At 43.4% G+C, this 17,235-nt stretch overlaps 2 pseudogenes across 3 annotated transcripts in view; one reads left to right on the top strand and one right to left on the bottom strand.

Moving 5' to 3' along the window:
• Nucleotides 1–17,235, bottom strand: part of LOC309375234 (formyl peptide receptor 2 pseudogene) — a 112,083-nt pseudogene extending 94,848 nt beyond the window's left edge. The window contains exons 1-2 of one of the 2 annotated variants that reach the window (XR_014173515.1): nucleotides 17,102–17,235; nucleotides 15,190–16,267 (exon numbers count right to left, since the gene is read on the bottom strand). The product of XR_014173515.1 is annotated as a formyl peptide receptor 2 pseudogene (transcript). Of the gene's footprint in view, nucleotides 1–14,547; nucleotides 16,268–17,101 lie in introns of those variants that run through there. The other variant, XR_014173303.1, reaches the window with a different exon arrangement.
• Nucleotides 4,735–9,307, top strand: LOC309376727 (chemerin-like receptor 1 pseudogene; annotated as a pseudogene). Its single transcript, XR_014173517.1, has 2 exons — nucleotides 4,735–4,818; nucleotides 8,142–9,307. The product of XR_014173517.1 is annotated as a chemerin-like receptor 1 pseudogene (transcript).

Raw genomic sequence — 17,235 nt, forward strand, 5'->3', positions numbered from 1 at the left:
TGAAGAAATCGCTGCGTCGTCTGATATGTTCACCCACAACTTAACACTCAGGGTCCCTTCCAACTCTGAAATTCTATGGTTGTGTATGCAATGAAGTTGAATGTTGAAAGATTCAGGAAAGATAGAAGAAATTATTTTCTGTTGTTAAAGTTGCAAAACATCAAAGCATGGGATGGAGCAATGGATAAATTTCTGAAACAACAATGGGATATCAGCTCCACCCAAGGCATGATGGAGAACAGCAACAACTGGGAAAAGATAGACATAACATTTTACAAAAACCCTTGACAGTAAAGATGCATTTTAAATAAAAGGACACATTCTATTCATATAAAAACATGCTGATTCGCGGACCGTCCATGGGCTGGATTGAGAAGGCAATTGGGGTGGATCCCAGGCCTCAGTTTGCCTACCCATGGTCTAAAGTATGTAAACCTTCCAAAAGTACTTAAAAAAACAAAAAAACAAAACTAGAGTCCTTTTCATTGGGAATAATTCAGATGGAAATTCCCAGGTGTCAGAAAAGGTTATTTATGTATGCCACTACTGCAGTCCATGTTTTGTTAGCCCCCAAATGGAAAATGAGCGAGGTCCCAACCAAAGAAGAATGGCAACTTAAGCTGATGGACTATGCACAGCTTCAGACTCAAAATACAGTCATACCTCATGTTACGTTTGCTTCATGCTACAATTTTTCAGGTTGCATCCCATGGCGTCCCGAAAGTACCAGAAAGGGTTACTTCTGGGTTTCGCCATTCGCACATGCGCAGAAGTGCTAAATGGTGCTTCGCGCATGCGCACAAGCACCAAATCACACCACACACCTGCACAGATACAGCGCTTCAGGTTGTGGGCTTTTCATGTTGTGAACAGGCCTCGGGAACGGATCCTGTTTGGACCAGAGGTACCACTGTATAGGATAAGAGAACAGGAAGAACATACTTTTAGAGAAGATTGGGAAATATTGGAAGATTGGAATATATGGGGGGAAATTGTGTACACTGGAAAACGTTGGCAGAATTGAGATAAATTCAACAGTGTAAATAAGTTTTGATGGATGTAACAATGGAATACCGAATGGTTTAGTTTATGTAAAATATGAAGGGATTTATGATATGCAGAATGAACCATGGAAAGAGAAGAAGGGAAGTCACTGATATCTTAAGGATGTTTATATGAGTCTTCTAAATTGTAAAACAGGAAATTTAATAAAAATTATATATAAAAAATAAAGTATGTAAATCTTCCAGATGGGGTCTAAACTTCAGTGGAGGCCCTGACCAGCCAGGTGCTATGTACTTCCCAGTTGGAGTCGCTCTGTTGTTATTCCCTGGAACTCCCAATCACTGAATGGGGGTAGTATCTTATCTTGCTTGTGTTACGTTATTCCGCTTTAAGACTGTTTCACTGCTTTTCATTTTGTATTATACCCGCTACTTAATAAAAGCACTGAACTTCTCTCCACAGGTGTCATTATTGCTGCTGAATCCAAAAGAACTCTTGCCTTTGGCAAAACTTTCAGATGGGTGATTTGTCATAACATCTATATTCTTTGGTTTCCTTTTTATTATTTCCTATTAAGATCCTGCCTAGTGCTTATTTTGTTTCCTTTGCGTGAAAGGACATGGTCCTAGTGAGAAATGACCCAAAAAATGATCTTGCTTGTTTCCCAAATTCTAAGTTTCTCTTTCTAGCGTTTATGCAGAACCCACCCTTCTTATAGGAGAAGTTTATTAAATTTTGCTGACAACACCAGATTGCTGTCCTAATCTTTACATAAAGTATTAAGGAAGTTTTAGCTGTGATTTCCAGGACACGTCTGAGATAAGAACTAGCACCAGGGTCAAGAAAATTAATGGAGGGGTATATTTTATACTAGCTCTTCTGGTGCCATGATCTACAGAAATGAACCACACCAAAAATTCAGATTGACACACGCTATTACACAGGGACCAGCCCTATTTTAAAATTAGGGGTTCCCTCCCTGATCACCGAAAAAATGTTGTTTTCACGGCTGCATGGATTTCACTGGCCCAGAGATGGAAAGAAGATAAAGTTCCTACCAGAGAAGAATGGCAGATGAAGCTAATGGATTATGCTGAAATGGCTAAAATGACTGGAAGAATCAGAAATCAGGAAGACCAAAATTTAAAAAAAGAATGGGGAAAATTGATAACATGTCTTAAAGACCACTGTAATCAGTTAAAATCATTGGTAGCGTTGGAATATCACTTGTAGCCTAAGGTCAAATTCTGGACATAATGGAAGAGGTAAAGGTTTGGATTATTATAAAAGATGCGGGAGGAATTGATGAATAATAGGACCCACAAAGGGGAGGATGGAAGTCCAGGAGATTCCTTGTAATCTTGTTTTTTTGATTTATGCTTGATATATCTCTATAAAATTTTAAGTTGAAAAATCAAATAAATATTTTGTTAAACAAAAAATAAAAAATATTGTTTTCATTTATTTATACAAGAATAAACAATCAACCCTATTAAACATGTGGTTGCAGAGGTAGATTTAGGGGAGCACAAGCGAAGTAGCCACACTGGGTGCACAGACAATGAGGGTTTCTTCTCAAAGCCCAGTAAGCAAGTATCTACTTGCTTAGAGAATAACTTGCACCTAAATATTAGTAAGACAAAGGAGATGGTGTTGGACTTCTGGAGGAAGAGAGGGGAACCTGCCCCATTGTATATTGGGGGGGCTGTGTGGAGAGAGTCTCCTCCTTTAAATACCTGGGAGTTTACCTTAGTAAGGACTTCACTTGGAAAATCAACATAACTCAGGTGGCCAGAAAGGCCCAGCAGAGACTCCATTTCCTCAGGGTCTTGCAAAAGAATAATGTTAAACAACAACTGATAAACTCCTTTTACCAGTCCACAACAGAAAGTGTCCTTTCTTATTGTATCACAGTGTGGTATGTTGACTTGACAACCATGGACAGAAAGTCTCTACAGAGGGTGGTGAATACAGCACATGATATCATGGGCTGTCCCTTGAGTCCACTAGATGACATTGCAAGGGATCGTTGCCTTAGGAGAGCGAGAAAAATTCTCAGGGATGACTCACACCCCAGCCATCACCTCTTTAATCTTCTACCCTTGGGCAGGACATATAGAAGTATAATCAGCCATACCAACAGGCTAAAAAATAGCTTCTATCTGTGGGCTGTTAGGCTGTTGAACGGAAAATAACATAGCGAAATTGACTTGCGAGGTGGTGTGTTGTTCAATAAGAGATTGAGTGTTTGTGGGGGGAGGCTTGTACAATGGTTGTACAATGACAATAAAGGTATAATTATTATTAAGTGCTTGCTTTGCGAAGGAGTTAGGAGGGTTCTGGGACCCTGCCAGAGCCCTGTGCCTCCTTCCCAAAGCTCATCTTAAGCCAGTGCCACGAGGGCTGGTGGGAGGGCATCAAATGTTGGCCTCGCAACAGGGTGACATACTACCAAGGTGGTTGATTGGGTGGGGGGAGAAAGAAATGCTGTATCTCCTCCCACCCTTCTCCTGATTATACCGCAGAGAGTAGGATTGAACCTTGGTGAGAGGAGAGTTCAGTCCTACAGGTAACACACTGGCAAAGTAGACACTTTAGAAGTGGCCACCTTCTCCTCCTTCCTCCACCATGGCTCATTTGCCCTGCCTTTTGACAGTGCTGGATCACTCTGGGTGGGACAGCTTGTGGTGATCTGGGGCTAAGCTTTCTCCAGATCCAGTGTATCGTCCTAATTAAAAAAGGTAAAGACCCCTGACAGTTAAGTCCAGTCACAGACAACTCTGGGGTTGTGGCGCTCATCTCGCTTTACAGGCCGAGGGAGCTGGCATTTGTCCACAGACAGTTTTTCCAGGTCATGTGGCCAGCATGACTAAGTCGCTTCTGGCACAACGGAACACTGTGATGGAAGCCAGAGGGCACAGAAATGCCGTTTACCTTCCCACCGGAGTGGTACCTATTTATCTTCGTGCACTGATGTGCTTTCGAACTGCTAGGCTGGCAGGAGCTGGGACCTAGCAACATGAGCTCACCCCATCGTGGGGATTCAAAGCGCCAACCTTCTGATCGGCAAGCCCAAGAGGCTCAGTGGTTTTTAGACCACAGCGCCACCTGCGTCCCTATCGTCCTAATTATTAATGAACTAATGCCAATATTTCCTTGGATAATATGATAATTGCTTTTCCTGTCCTTCCCTCCGTTTTGAAAAAAAGTATTGTTCTATATTGCAGCATTTCTATATATTTTATATTCAGACTTTTGCTGAAAAGATTTGCTCATAGCAAAACAGCTTGCACATTTTATCTTTTTATAGCTTTGTGTGGCCTATCATTCCGTAGTTCTGTTATAAACGTATTTAAAAATATGGAATAACCTCACTTGACTTCCTTATAGAGAAACGTTTATGTATATATTTTGCAAACATAGCAGTCCTATGTGACATAATATGATTCCCTTCATAATGCAATATTAAGAGTTCCAGCAAGATGCTTACAGTTCAGTTGACTGCAGTATTTGGAGCACTGGTGGCTAAGCAACCTGTAGAAAACCCAAAAATTACCTAATTGACCCCTTTTCTCCGCTTCCCACTGCGGCTTTCCGGGACAAAAACTGAACGGTGTGTCCTGTACTTAGTTTTTGCATTCGATTTTTACTGAATTGCACAACAATGTAAATCATCTTCCTCTTTCCTCTTTCTGCTTCTTCCTCCTGTTGCCCACAATATTAAAGCGTGCTGTTGTAGCAGAATCCGGCCACATTTCCAGAGTACAGATAGAAGTCAGAGACACGGCAGAACTCATCATCCTCGCGTGTAACGTAAGTACATCAAGGTGGGGCAGGAGGGTTGCCATCTCCCGTTTTCCTGATGGGGAAATGGTCTTTGAATAGATGCACAACAGGAGAAATTTAGTAAGTGCAACTTCACTCATCACTGTATTCCCTTCGAGGGGGAAACTGCCTCTGTCCCAAATGCAGCTGTTAAAAAAAGCACAGGTTGGGGAAAGACAGAGAGAAAGGCAGCAGTAACAGTTCTACACAGAGAGGAAAGTAAAGGCTGGAGGACCCGAGGCAGGTAGTTCAACTTTGGAGAAGAACAGCTCTGTCTCTTCCTGGCCCCGGTAGATTCCACTAGTTAAACCCATTCCCTTCTCTTTCCATATTGATCTGCAATTTTCTAAAGGTCCTCAGAGAAAACACATTTACGTACATATTTTTGAAAGCAATAAGGCATGGGCAGAATTATTTTCTCTTAAAATAATTACTTTTATTTTTTTTAATGCATTTCGGTGGGATTTGATATTTTCTTGAGGTGGCAGCCGGAAGTAATCAGATGTAATGACACACCTTTCCAAGGCATCAATTCAGGAGGTGCAGAGCTGGCCAGTTGCCATTGGAACTGAGAAATAGCAAACGATTCTAGCGTCTGCGCCCTAAGTCACATCCATTTCTGCTTCTAGTCTCTCTTCAGTTAGACCCTTAGCACCAAGGCTATCCTAATGTGTGAGGGAATAGGACTCTGAATACCAGTTGCTGAGAATCATAACAGTACTGTTGTGATCAGGTCCTGCTCTGGTTATCTCCCGCTTGGACTTCTGCAATGCGCTCTATGTGGAGCTACCTTTGAAGAGGACCCAGAAACTACAATTAATCCAGAATGTGGCCGCTAGACTGGTGACTGGGAGTGGCTGCCAAGACCTACATTGGCTCCCACAATTCGACGTGTTGGCGCTGACCTTTAAAGCCCTAAATGGCCTCAGCCCAGTATACCTGAAGGAGCGTCTCCACCCCCATCATTCAGCCCGGACACTAAGCAGGGCCGTCTTGCCCACAGGCGCTAGGGATGCAGGGCACCCAGACGGCGGGCTCTCAGGGGCGCCAGGCTGAGAGTATGGGGCCCGAGAGTTGTCTGGTCTTTATTACACATTTTTTTTTGAATGTTCATGGAACTGTTATATGACAATGAACATTCACCCTGGCTTGCTTGTGCAGTAGTTATACACCTTCCTGGGGGGGGGGGGTCATTTGTTCATCCCATATTTTTCTGTGTATTTTCCTAAACATGAAGAGTCTGTTGCTTTTAATTCAAAAAATAGATTCATTGCCCTTAATGCTTTAATTCACTTTAACTGTGCAAATCTAAGTTTCATGTGTTAGAATTCCTCCTGTGAAAGTACTGAGAGGACCATAGATTCCAAACCCATATGGATGAATGATAAGGGAATGATCTTTTGGTTCCTTAATATCTGTACAAAATAGCTTAGGGCTAGAATTTGTGGCATCTTCGGGCTGGGAGAGATTTTCTCAAGGGAGAAAGAAGCTGCGTTTTATAAAATGGCCCCCTTTATACCGCTGTTAAACTAGAGGAGAAGCCTGCCCTGCGCTATGTAATTTGAAGGAAACTCTACTTCCCCCTGGAAGGATCTACCTCACCCTCCCAGCTTCACATTCTTCCACTATGTAATCTAAACTCAGTTTGTGAAACAGCATTTCGTCATCCTTGGTTATGTTTCCACCTCACACCAAGAAAGAGCTTAAGCTAACCTTCTTGAGGCTTGTGGACATCTTTGGCTTTCACAAGGCAGAAAAAGGACCTGCCTTTACCAAAACAGCTTAGCTGGGGGGTTAATTTGATGGGTAAAAAGAAAGAAAAACAAACCACAGGAAGATGTGGAAATGTGGAGCAATTCACTTGGAAGAAGGAAAAATGGGGGGGGGGGACTGAAATTGACCGATTCACTTGTCTCTAATGCAGAGCCACATTCTCCCCCTCCCCTTCCGCTCTCCTCCCAATAAAAAAATAATAATTATTATTTTATCAGATGTTAGGAATTGTTCCCCCCCCTTTTCTTTTTGTTGCCATTTTTACAGGGGACCTAGGCATGGTGTCAAGTTAAGTGTGATATCGTTTGGGTGGCTGGAATCTCAGTTGGCATTATATTTTGCAACACCCCCAGTGGCTCTGCTGGAAAAGAAAGTTAAGAAACAGTTCAAAAGCAGGCAGAGAGCCTCATGGGCATGGCAGCAAGTCTTCTGACATGCCGTCATGCCCATGGTTGTCACATTAGTGACCATTGCCCTAGATCAGGGATGTCCAACCAGTCGACTGCGATTGACAGGCCGATCCCCGGGTGATAGCGGGGTAGAAAGAGCATCCGGCCCTGCCCCCTCACTCTGTCCTTCAATCGTGCACGATTGCAAAAACGGAAGATGGAGACATCGCTGCCGGGTTTAGTACCTGGGGAGCATTTTATGGCACATCCCCCCCTAAAAATAGCTCAACAACTTTGGGTCCCCTCCAATGGGTAGATCACTGCTATTCCTCCCCCCCCCCCGGGAGTAGATTGCAGTCTCTTAGGAGTTGGACGTCCCTGCCCTAGATCATCAACTTGAAGAAGGCAGCATCTCTTGAAGCAAAGTGTAGAACCAACCTTTTTAAAAACAAATTCTGGAGAATGGATCATAGACACACAGGAAGTGGTCTTGTACAGAGTCAGACCATATCTAGCTCAGTATTGGCAATGGCTCTCTAGGGTTTTGTGTAGCATTCGCTACCAACCCAGATTGCTGTATAACCCCATGCCCTTCTAAAATGTGTGGTTTGGGGCGGGGCTGGGGCTATTGGGTTGTTACTTTTGTTATGTATTTTGTGGTTTTATATCTTGATTTTATTCTGTGAATAAATTTATAAATTCAATAAATAAACATAACAATAAAAACCATCCTAGAAGGGCTGTGACTATAAGGAGGATGACTGAGGGGGCATGTCTGTGAGGTGACATGGCTGCAAGTATCATAAAGGGACCCTATACTTTATTAATTTAGCACTACACTCCTGTGCAAACACCCTTTTGACTGAGCCAGGTTTCCACCAGCCACATAGTTGGTGTCTTATGGGGCAGGTGGATGTATCTTGGATAAAATGGCCTGATAGGTGAAATTGGGAGGCGTGGTGAGTCTAATTAGTGCTAGGGACTAGAGGCTGCCCACCCCTTCTCTAGAGACATTTGACTGTCTTCTGTGGGAAATGGATGGATATTAATCTGATCCAGCCAAGGAATAGGGACCTTGGAGCTCCTCTGGTCCAACCCCTTGCTCAGCTCCTTATGCTCTTCTCAGTCTCTCTCTCTCTCTTTTTCCAGGTAGGAAAAGAAAGAAAACACGACTGCCGAGTCTCCATTGGAGGGAATGGAGTACACAACTCTACCGCCAGTTTTCACTGTTCCCGGCAATGCTTCTAATGCCTCGATTGTCCCCTCTCTGGGGAAGAAGGCCAATGGAGGGACCTATGACTTGTACAAGTGGATCAATATTATCACTATGATCATCTACAGCCTCGCCTTCCTGCTGGGAGTCATCGGTAATGGGCTGGTCATTTTCATCACCGGCTTCCGTATGAAGAAGACGGTCAATACAATTTGGTTCCTCAACTTGGCCATTACTGACTTCACCTTCACCTTCCCTCAGCCTTTGACTGTTGTCTATATTGCCCTGGATGCTCATTGGCCATTTGGCTTGGTGATGTGCAAGCTGATCAGCACTCTTGCTTTCTTCAACCTCTTTGCCAGTGTTTACCTCCTCATGGTCATCAGTATCGACCGATGCATTTCTGTGTGGTGCCCTGTATGGTCTCGGAACCACCGGACCCCCCGGATGGCTTCCTTTGTGTCACTGGGTGTTTGGATCCTGGCTCTGGTGCTGTGTTCACCCTACTTACATTTCAGGGACACCGCCCCATCCCCCAATGATCAGAATGTGATCAACTGCTTTAACAACTATGGCAAGACCAGGGAGGAAGTGAATCTCAACCGACAAGCTCTCATCATCAGCCGGTTCATCTTTGCCTTTGCCATTCCCTTCAGCGCCATCCTCGTTTGCTACGGGGCCATTGTCCTGAAGCTGAGGAGGGACAGTTTGGCTCAATCGAGCAAGCCCTTCAAAGTCATCACAGCTGTGATTGTGGCCTTTTTCATCTGTTGGTTCCCTTATCACATCTTCTCTTTCCTCGAGACAAAACTTCTCATGCAGCCTGAGCTGTTGGGGGTTTTGCGTATTGGCTACCCCTTTGCCTCCAGCTTGACGTTCATCAACAGCTGCCTCAACCCAATCCTGTATGTCTTCATGGGACACGATTTCAAGGAGAAGCTGAAACACTCCCTCTTCTCTGCCTTTGAGAATGCCTTTTCTGAGGACAGCAGCCAGAGCACTTCCAGAACCAAGGACAAGTCCTCGATTGAGTTCGATGCCCAGCCATGAATACTGTTTTTTTTCAAATGTTTTTATTAAAGGTTTTATTGAATTAAAAAAATACATACAGTGTCTCTGTTTTTCCAACTAAAGCATCCATGACAGATGGCTACCCAACCTCTGCTTAAAAACCTCAGTGGAGGAGAGTCCACAACCCTAACCCTAACCCTAACCCTAACCCTAACCCTAACCCTAACCCTAACCCTTCCACTATTGAACAGCTCTTGCTGTCAGAAAGTTCTGGTGTTTAGTCAGACTCTGCTTTCTAGTTACTTGCCATTGGTAACTGTGCTGTGCTAAAGGTGCTGAGATGTGTAAGGGGAGACCCCTATCTTCCTGCCGGAGCTTCAATTCCCAGAGCTCCCTGTGAAGAGGAATTGATTGTTAAATCAACCTGGCAACTGTAGCTTTGTGAAGGGAAGAGGTGTCTCCTATGAACTCTTAGCACCCTTAAGAAACTACCACCCTCAGGATTTGTGTAAAAGATATACCTGCTGTGTATCTTTCTGTCATTCTTCTGTTAAAGAAATGTTAGGTGTCAATGTAGCCTCCCCTTCCAAGCTAGGTGTGCTTACCTTATAACCAAGTTAAGGAATCCTTCTGCCTCTGTTTCCTTCCTGTAGGGTGGCATCTTGCAGGATTTTGCTAGAATATATGTCTTGCCAGAGTGGTGCATGCTCCAGTTATCTCCCACTTGGACTACTGCAATGCGCTCTACGTGGGGCTACCTTTGAAGGTGACCCGGAAACTGCAACTAATCCAGAATGTGGCAGCTAGACTGGTGACTGGGAGTGGCCACCGAGACCATATAACACTGGTCTTGAAAGACCTACATTGGCTCCCAGTACGTTTCTGAGCAGAATTCACAGTGTTGGTGCTGATCTTTAAAGCCCTAAATGGTCTCAGCCCAGTATACCTGAAGGAATGTCTCCACCCCCATCATTCAGCCCAGACACTGAGGTCCAGCTCTGAGGGCCTTCTGGTGGTTCTCTCACTGCAAGAAGTGAGGTTACAGGGAATCAGGCAGAGGACCTTCTCAGGTAGTGGCACCCACCCTGTGGAACACCCTCCCATCAGATGTCAAGGAAATGAACAACTATCTGACTTTTAGAAGACATCTGAAGGCAACCCTATTTAGTAAAGGTAAATGTACCCCTGCCCGTATGGGCCAGTCGTGTCCGACTCTAGGGTTGTGTGCCCATCTCACTTAGGAGGCCGGGGGCCAGCGCTGTCCGGAGACACTTCCGGGTCACATGGCCAGCGTGACGTAGCTGCTCTGGCGAGCCAGCACCAGCGCAGCACACGGAAACGCCGTTTACCTTCCCGCTATTAATCTACTTGCACTTAGCGGTGCTTTCGAACTGCTAGGTGGGCAGGAGCTGGGACTGAAAGACGGGAGCTCACCCCACCGCGGGGATTCGAACCACCGACCATGCGATCGGCAAGTCCTAGGCACTGTGGTTTTACCCACAGCGCCACCCGCGTCCACCCTCCCATCAGATGTCAAGGAAATGAACAACTATCTGACTTGTAGAAGACATCTGAAGACAACCCTATTCAGGGAAGTTTTTAATGTTTTATCATGTTTTTAATATTGTGTTGTGAGCCGCCCAGAGTAGCTGAAGAAACCCAGGCAGATGGGCAGGGTATAAATAATAAATTATTTTTATTTTTATATAATCTGAAAGGCATTTATATAAGCATAACTTTACAGGAAACAATGTGTGTAAGCTCATAAGAATTCTTAGAGGTATCAGTAAATACACTAAGGATTCTTAGAGCAAAAATAGATAAGTGGAATTGACGGAGAATCAGTTATCAAGAAGAATGACTGCAACATACTAGTCATTCAGTTTCAGCTAAAGTACTTGGTGCCTTTGCAATCTTTGAATGTGTCAGAGAGTTCGAAAAGCCCCAACAATTTTGAGATGATTGAGGTTGCTAGTGAGTAAGGGTGGACCACACAGATTGGGCACCAGAGGCAGTTAAGGTGTGCATGGACACCTGGTCTCCTAGATCAGCGTTCTTCAACTTTGGGTCCCCAGATATTGTTGATGCCTATCCAGGCATCCCTGGCCAGCCTAGGTCAAGGATGGTGGGAGTTCTAGTCCAACTACATATGGGGACCTGCTTGAAGTGATTCTCTTCTCAACTATGGAAGATGTGGTCTTCAGATGGGTAATGGTGGAAGTTGAAGCATCGCTGATCTAGGTCAGGGTGGGGACCTGCATCCCTTCAGGTGCTGCTCGACTACAACGTCCCTCTTCCCTGACAGGTGGCTAGGCTGACTTGTGTCAATGGGAGTTGGTGACTTTGGTAATCTTTGCACAGCTGCAGGCGCTCCACCTCTAGCGGGACTACTTGATAGAATGCTGGATAGGCAGAAGAAAAACCAAAGCCTGGTGATAGAGCATCTACATTGCAGGTGTGTAGTCCCATTCTGTGCCCCTGATTATCGCCTGGTGATAGAAAGTGGAAAGCAAGGGAGATGAGTGCATCTACAACAAGAGGGAATTCCACAATTGGGGGTGGGGAATGACCAAGAAGACCCTGCTACAGCTGTTACCGGGCTCTATCATCTATCTATCTATCATCTATCATCTATCTATCTATCATCTATCTATCTATCTATCTATCTATCTATCATCTATCTATCATCTAATCTATCTATCATCATCTATCTATCTACTATCTGTCATCATCTATTTATCATCTATCTATCATCTATCTCTATCTAATCTATCTATCATCTATCTCTATCTATCTAATCTATCATCTATCTATCATCTATCTATCATCTATCTATCTATCTATCATCTATCTATCTATCTATCTATCTATCTATCTATCTATCTATCATCTATCTATCATCTATCTATCTATCTATCTATCATCTATCTATCTATCTATCTATCTATCTATCTATCTATCTATCTATCTATCTATCTATCTATCTCTAATCTATCTATCTATCTATCATCTATCTATCTATCATCTATCTATCTATCTATCTATCTATCTATCATCTATCTATCATCTATCTATCTATCTATCTATCTATCATCTATCTATCTAATCTATCTATCTATCATCTATCTATCATCTATCTATATCTATCTATATATCTATCTATATCTATATCTATCTATATCTATATCTATATCTATATCTATCATCTATCTATCTATCTATCTATCTATCTATCTATCTATCTATCTATCTATCTATCTATCTATCATCTATCTATCTATCATCTATCTATCATCTATCTATCTATCTATCTATCTATCTATCTATCTATCTATCTATCATCTATCTATCTATCTAATCATCTAGCTATCTAGCTATCCTCCTAAGAAAATTTTGAGATATGGGCTAGCAATACTGGAAGAGGCATTTCTACATGAGCCATTGTGAACCAGGGTTGCCGGCGTTTCCTCCCAGGGTGGTGAAGTTTCAGCATGCTGGCCACAGATGCATGCTCTCTAACATTTCTCCAATGAAAATAGGAATTGCTATTTAGCAGCAGCAGCAGCAGCAGCAGCAATAATAATAATAATAATAATAATAATAATAATAATAATAATAATACCACACCCATCTGACTGGGTTGCCCCAGGCACTCAAGAAGAAGAAGAAGAAGAAGAGGAGGAGGAGGAGGAGGAGGAGGAGGAGGAGGAGGAGGAGGAGGAGGAGGAGGAGGAGGAGGAGGATCAGGAGTAGTTTGGATTTGATATCCCGCTTTATCACTACCCGAAGGAGTCTCAAAGCGGCTAACATTCTCCTTTCCCTTTCTCCCCCACCACAAACACTCTGTGAGGTGAGTGAGGCTGAGAGACTTCAAAGAAGTGTGACTGGCCCAAGGTCACCCAGCAGCTGCATGTGGAGGAGCGGAGATGCGAACCCAGTTCACCAGATTACGAGTCCACCGCTCTTAACCACTACACCACACTGGCTCACATTGGAAGTCTGCTTCCAATGTATAGAAAATCATAATAAAACATCAAACATTAAAAACCTTCCCTATACAGGGAATGTAGAATTACTTATTTCCTTGGTTTGGGTGGTTGTATAATTCCATACCAACTGATGAAAATAGGGACTGGACTTAACAGTCGGGGGTTCCTTTACCTTTACATTTTTAAGGGAAAGCGGGACATTCTGGGATCAAATCAGAAACCTGAACGGCTTCTGTAAATCCGGGTTTGTCCCTGGAAAATAGGGACAGGGTCTGCAGATGCCAAACCCTAACATTGGCCCTACTTCAATATCCTTAGATTAAATATGCTTCTGTCTCCTTCTCATCCTTTTCTTGTGCTTTTCGTAGTTGCACGTACAGCCAGAAATTCAGCAGGTGAGGCTTTTACCTATTACTGTCCACCACCTCTGTCCGAATGTCAAAGTCAGGATTCCATTGACCAAGAGACAGCATTAATCCATTTACTGTCACAAATATACAGCTCATCTGTAAGAGGGAGCTGGTGTCACGGTGGCATTGCTGCATAGGACCATCTTGTCACCAATTAACACTTTGCACTGCCCTCTAGTGAGTCATAGTGGCACTGTGGGCCTATATTTATATCCCAGAGATGGTGCCATCACTCACCCTGGCCTTTTGTTCCATTTGTTCCAGAGCTTGGAATGGGATCACAATACCACCTGCCTTGGGGCAGATCCTCTTGGGGCCTACAGAGTAAAATTCTTGCACAGCAAACCTACTTTTCCAAAAGATTGGGCTTCTAACATTAAGGTAGGCATGGCCAAACTTGGCCCTCCAGCTGTTTTGGGACTACAACCCCCGTCATCCCTAGCTAACAGGACCAGTGGTCAGGGATGATGGGTATTTTATTCCCCAAACAGCTGGAGGGCCAAGTTTGGCCATGCCTGCATTAAGGAAAAGGAGAGGGATGACAATGGTTTTGTTGCAATGTTATCTATGCTTTCAGGATAGCTATAGAGTCACTCACAGGCGAGCACAGAGATGCTGGCACTACAGTGTAAAGTTCCTACTCAACAAAATTGCAATAGGTAAGCCCCCCAGGGCTGAACCTGAATCATTGCCTGCAGCATTTGGAAACCTCAAAGAGGCAAATATAGGTTGCTGCTCCAGACTGAAGGGAACCCAGGAATCGTTGCATTATTAACAATAAAAACAACAACAAAAACCATTTTATGATTTATTCCCTGCTCATCTAGCTGGGTTGCCCCAGCCACCCTGAGTGGCTTCCAGCACATATAAAAACATAGAAAAGCATCAAACATTATTTATTTATTAGATTTATATACTGCCCTTCATTCACAGAATAAAATACACGATAAAAACAAATAAATAAGTAAGACAATACCAGCAAAACAATAACAATAGCATCAAAAGCTTCAGTATACAGGGCTGCCTACAGATGTCTTCTAAAAGTTGTATAGTTATTTATCTCCTAGGTTTGGGGGTCAGTTCATTTACTATCTTGCCTGATGAAGAGTTCTGAAGAACTCTAAACCTTGCACACTATTTCATATATTTTTTTATTTTTTTACATTTCAGTGGGCCTAATAAAGGTCCCACAATCCCTATTGTGGGATTGGGGATTTTGTTAATGGGCCAACATGGCTAACTTTGTTTTTCCCGTATACATAGCTATCTCTTCCTGGATCAATAACTGGGGCTAATATCAAGGTAGAAGCAATTAATTCAGAATATGGGGAAAATGAAGAAGAGCAGATTTGGAGTGAATGTGCTGAACACAACAATACAGTGGTACCTTGGGTTAAGAACTTAATTCGTTCTGGAGGTCTGTTCTTAACCTGAAACTGTTCTTAACCTGAGGCACCACTTTAGCAAACGGCGCCTCCCGCTGCTGCTGCACCATCGTTGTACAATTTCTGTTCTCATCCTGAAGCAAATTTCTTAACTTGAGGTACTATTTCTGGGATGGCAGAGTCTGTAACCTGAAGCGTCTGTAACCCGAGGTACTACTGTATTTATTTACTGGAGCTCCAGTGAAGCTGATGATTTGATATTGGAGCTTCCTGTGTTATGGGCACTGTCCTCAGCAAAGGCATTTTCAAATGCAGAGAAGAGTGAGTGCTTCAGCTTCTGCCTGAAAGCATAACCCATGAAGGCAAACAAGATGGGGTTGAGGCAGCTGTTGATGAAAGCCAAGCAGTATGCCAAACGTTCACCAATAATAAAAAGCTCTGACTGCGATTCCAGGCTTCCTGGTTCTTTCTTGTAGAAAGAGAGGATATGAGAGGGTAGCCAGCAGACAAAAAAGGCCGCAGTCACTGCTGTGATGACCTTGATGGGCTTGTTTGATTGGCTCAACTGGTTCCTCCTCAGTTTCAGAACAACTGCCCCATAGCAAACGACAATGACACTGAAGGGGATGACGAAGGCAAAGATGAATTGACTGATGGTCATTGCTTTGTGGGTGAACTTCTTTTGTTCCTGAGTGTTGCCATAATCAGGGTCACACCCCTTCTTGCCATTTGGATATGGAACCTCTCCGCTGAAATAGAAGTGTGGTGAACATAGCACCAAAGCCAAGATCCAAACTCCGAAGGCTACAATGGAAGCTCGCTGAGGGGTGCGGTGATTATGAGCCCACACCGGCCACCTTGTAGAAATGCATCGATCAAGGCTGATGACCATGAGGAGGTAAATGCTGGCATAAAGGTTGAGGTAGCTAAGGGTGCTTCCGATCTTGCACATCAGGTGGCCAAATGGCCACTCTTCCAGGACTAAATTGGTAATTATCAGGGGCAGGGAGAAGGTGAATGTGAAATCAGCAATGGCCAAGTTGAGGAACCAGACAGTGTTGACTGTCCTCTTCATACGGAAGCCGGTGATGAAAATGACCAGCCCATTCCCAGTGACCCCCAACAGGAAGATAAGGCTGTAGGCTACTATAGTGAAAATATTCATCCTGCTCTCAAGGTCATCATTTGAATTGCTATGAGCTGTTCGTTCAGTTACACTCATCATTCCGTTCTGTGTGAGAGTCTACTCTTCTCCTTCTTTTCCTTGCTGAAACAAAATAATAAGAAAATAAGAACTAATGTGCTGGTCCATCTTTCTCATCCTTCTGTTTATCGCAGTAGCCCAGCCAGATGCATGTGGCAGCTCACAAGCAGGGCAGATAAGGAACTCGCCACGTTACTTGTCGGCAAGAATATGGAATGGAGAAATATCCTGCCTCTAAATATGAGGTCCCCATTTAGCTATTGCTAAAGATGAGCAAATCTCTCCATCTGGATTTTTTCAGTTTCTCATTTTTTTTTCTAATCTTAAATTCAGTTCCCCACATTTCCAGATCAAATTGCAATTAAAAAAACCCCTCATGAAAATTCATCAACATTTCTGTACAAATGTATCATAATATACACCTTTTTGCAAAGCCATTTCTTTTTGTATGCTTCTCCCTACATGTTTTAATGTATACTTTATCTCAGCATATGCATTTTTCAAAAGTATTTGGCTGAAGGAAATGGCGAAGGATAGCTGTGTTTCAGTTCTCTTGTTTCAGAATATTCAAATTATGTAGGCTCACCTTTAAATGAGAAATTACGGTAATACAATTTCTCCCCATTCTTAGCTGTTGTGCTTAATAACAACTCTCAGCCCCCTTAGCAAAGCTAATGCCCAGGACTCCTTGGAGAACGGAGATTCAGCCACAAAGGCCTGTGCCTTTAACACATGCATTCCAGAGAGAAATCTAGCCCATGTAGCTTTCCCAATTTAGAGATGCAATGTTTGTGAAGGATACACCTGATAGATATATCCTGGTCATTTACATGCTAAAGAAGTGAATCCAGTGTTGGGGAAACCTGGACTCCCTCCTCTCAAGCTATGTGTGCTTACCTTCTAAGCGAGACAAGTTGTCCTTCAGTCTCTTTGATTTCTTCCTGCGGACTGTTGGAGAAGTTTTCTGGAAGATATTTATATAGGCAGGAAAGGGTTTACTTTCAGAGAGTAACACATGCAAGTCGTTTCAG

Source organism: Podarcis melisellensis (genome assembly GCF_964234715.1).
Source record: "Podarcis melisellensis genome assembly, chromosome: 8".
Taxonomy (NCBI): Eukaryota; Metazoa; Chordata; class Lepidosauria; order Squamata; family Lacertidae; genus Podarcis; species Podarcis melisellensis.